Consider the following 4,599-nt stretch of genomic DNA (forward strand, 5'->3'; position numbering starts at 1 on the left):
TTATTTATTTATTATTTATTTATTTATTTATTTATTTATTTATTTATTTATTTATTTATTTATTTATTTATTTATTTATTTATTTATTTATTTATTTATTTATTTATTTATTTATTTATTTATTTATTTATTTATTTATTTATTTATTTATTTATTTATTTATTTATTTATTTATTTATTTATTTATTTATTTATTTATTTATTTATTTATTTATTTATTTATTTATTTATTTATTTATTTATTTATTTATTTATTTATTTATTTATTTATTTATTTATTTATTTATTTATTTATTTATTTATTTATTTATTTATTTATTTATTTATTTATTTATTTATTTATTTATTTATTTATTTATTTATTTATTTATTTATTTATTTATTTATTTATTTATTTATTTATTTATTTATTTATTTATTTATTTATTTATTTATTTATTTATTTATTTATTTATTTATTTATTTATTTATTTATTTATTTATTTATTTATTTATTTATTTATTTATTTATTTATTTATTTATTTATTTATTTATTTATTTATTTATTTATTTATTTATTTATTTATTTATTTATTTATTTATTTATTTATTTATTTATTTATTTATTTATTTATTTATTTATTTATTTATTTATTTATTTATTTATTTATTTATTTATTTATTTATTTATTTATTTATTTATTTATTTATTTATTTATTTATTTATTTATTTATTTATTTATTTATTTATTTATTTATTTATTTATTTATTTATTTATTTATTTATTTATTTATTTATTTATTTATTTATTTATTTATTTATTTATTTATTTATTTATTTATTTATTTATTTATTTATTTATTTATTTATTTATTTATTTATTTATTTATTTATTTATTTATTTATTTATTTATTTATTTATTTATTTATTTATTTATTTATTTATTTATTTATTTATTTATTTATTTATTTATTTATTTATTTATTTATTTATTTATTTATTTATTTATTTATTTATTTATTTATTTATTTATTTATTTATTTATTTATTTATTTATTTATTTATTTATTTATTTATTTATTTATTTATTTATTTATTTATTTATTTATTTATTTATTTATTTATTTATTTATTTATTTATTTATTTATTTATTTATTTATTTATTTATTTATTTATTTATTTATTTATTTATTTATTTATTTATTTATTTATTTATTTATTTATTTATTTATTTATTTATTTATTTATTTATTTATTTATTTATTTATTTATTTATTTATTTATTTATTTATTTATTTATTTATTTATTTATTTATTTATTTATTTATTTATTTATTTATTTATTTATTTATTTATTTATTTATTTATTTATTTATTTATTTATTTATTTATTTATTTATTTATTTATTTATTTATTTATTTATTTATTTATTTATTTATTTATTTATTTATTTATTTATTTATTTATTTATTTATTTATTTATTTATTTATTTATTTATTTATTTATTTATTTATTTATTTATTTATTTATTTATTTATTTATTTATTTATTTATTTATTTATTTATTTATTTATTTATTTATTTATTTATTTATTTATTTATTTATTTATTTATTTATTTATTTATTTATTTATTTATTTATTTATTTATTTATTTATTTATTTATTTATTTATTTATTTATTTATTTATTTATTTATTTATTTATTTATTTATTTATTTATTTATTTATTTATTTATTTATTTATTTATTTATTTATTTATTTATTTATTTATTTATTTATTTATTTATTTATTTATTTATTTATTTATTTATTTATTTATTTATTTATTTATTTATTTATTTATTTATTTATTTATTTATTTATTTATTTATTTATTTATTTATTTATTTATTTATTTATTTATTTATTTATTTATTTATTTATTTATTTATTTATTTATTTATTTATTTATTTATTTATTTATTTATTTATTTATTTATTTATTTATTTATTTATTTATTTATTTATTTATTTATTTATTTATTTATTTATTTATTTATTTATTTATTTATTTATTTATTTATTTATTTATTTATTTATTTATTTATTTATTTATTTATTTATTTATTTATTTATTTATTTATTTATTTATTTATTTATTTATTTATTTATTTATTTATTTATTTATTTATTTATTTATTTATTTATTTATTTATTTATTTATTTATTTATTTATTTATTTATTTATTTATTTATTTATTTATTTATTTATTTATTTATTTATTTATTTATTTATTTATTTATTTATTTATTTATTTATTTATTTATTTATTTATTTATTTATTTATTTATTTATTTATTTATTTATTTATTTATTTATTTATTTATTTATTTATTTATTTATTTATTTATTTATTTATTTATTTATTTATTTATTTATTTATTTATTTATTTATTTATTTATTTATTTATTTATTTATTTATTTATTTATTTATTTATTTATTTATTTATTTATTTATTTATTTATTTATTTATTTATTTATTTATTTATTTATTTATTTATTTATTTATTTATTTATTTATTTATTTATTTATTTATTTATTTATTTATTTATTTATTTATTTATTTATTTATTTATTTATTTATTTATTTATTTATTTATTTATTATTTATTTATTTATTTATTTATTTATTTATTTATTTATTTATTTATTTATTTATTTATTTATTTATTTATTTATTTATTTATTTATTTATTTATTTATTTATTTATTTATTTATTTATTTATTTATTTATTTATTTATTTATTTATTTATTTATTTATTTATTTATTTATTTATTTATTTATTTATTTATTTATTTATTTATTTATTTATTTATTTATTTATTTATTTATTTATTTATTTATTTATTTATTTATTTATTTATTTATTTATTTATTTATTTATTTATTTATTTATTTATTTATTTATTTATTTATTTATTTATTTATTTATTTATTTATTTATTTATTTATTTATTTATTTATTTATTTATTTATTTATTTATTTATTTATTTATTTATTTATTTATTTATTTATTTATTTATTTATTTATTTATTTATTTATTTATTTATTTATTTATTTATTTATTTATTTATTTATTTATTTATTTATTTATTTATTTATTTATTTATTTATTTATTTATTTATTTATTTATTTATTTATTTATTTATTTATTTATTTATTTATTTATTTATTTATTTATTTATTTATTTATTTATTTATTTATTTATTTATTTATTTATTTATTTATTTATTTATTTATTTATTTATTTATTTATTTATTTATTTATTTATTTATTTATTTATTTATTTATTTATTTATTTATTTATTTATTTATTTATTTATTTATTTATTTATTTATTTATTTATTTATTTATTTATTTATTTATTTATTTATTTATTTCATCTACAGATAATTCTTACAGATTACTTACATTTAATTAATTGTACAATATAAATAAGTTTAATTTAAATCTATTCAGACTGACATTGAAATTTAATATAGGAGAAATACTATTACATAGTTTTAGACATCTTGTAATTGGCTCATTTAAAGCATAATTTGCCCTATGTAAAGTGTCCTCACAAATGCGGTTTCTCCTCATATCTCTCGGCGGATTAAATAATGTAAAATGTTCACAAATTTCGGTACATAATATTTGACCAGACAAAACTTTATAAACAAAAATTACACAACAACAAGATCTGCGATCATCCAATGTTTGAAGATCAAACAATTTCCTCTTAGATGCATAAGAAGGATCATTAGGCCAACATAATAATGTAAAAGCAAAGTTTAGTGGGGAGTAGTTCGAAAAAACTGATTTTTTCATATGAACTGATCATATTGAACCATGTAACAGACTTCTTTCTGATGTAAGATAATGCTTCAAAAAATTCAGTTTCCAGTTATCAACATGTGGCAATTGAAATTTATAAGTCTGTACTAAATAGAATTGCAATATTTTAAAAGATTTCTCTCGTTATTTGCTTTTTATAATAAGTCAGATTTGATAACAAGATTCTCGATTTAACAAAATTATAAACAACTCCATTTTTTTAATAAAATAAAATCCAATCCAATTTAATTTAATTTCATATTTTCAATGAAATTGAGAAAAACTTATTCTACTTAGTATGTACATTTAATATTTTGTCTTTGCATAAAATATTTTCTTTTTCTACAAATGACAACAATATTTATTGCTTCAATGATGTTGAAACTTCCACATGGTAGTTTTTCCGTCTTATTGGCTGTTGCAAACTTTCATGTGAATATTTTAAGCCTTCATTCAAATTATTTTTTGTCAGCACACAACTTGAGAATGATGAAGAAGAAATTATGTATATTTTTATACCCTTCACCTTCGTGAGAAGGGTATATATAAGTTTGTCATTCCGTTTGTAATTTCTACATTTTTCATTTCCGACCCTATAAAGTATATATATTCTGGATCCTTATAGATAGCGGAGTCGATTAAGCCATGTCCGTCTGTCTGTCTGTCTGTCTGTCTGTCTGTTGAAATCAGTTTTCTGAAGACCCCAGATATCTTCGGGATCCAAATCTTCAATAATTCTGTCA

Source organism: Calliphora vicina, unplaced genomic scaffold, assembly GCF_958450345.1.
Source record: "Calliphora vicina unplaced genomic scaffold, idCalVici1.1 scaffold_110, whole genome shotgun sequence".
NCBI classification, from domain to species: Eukaryota; Metazoa; Arthropoda; class Insecta; order Diptera; family Calliphoridae; genus Calliphora; species Calliphora vicina.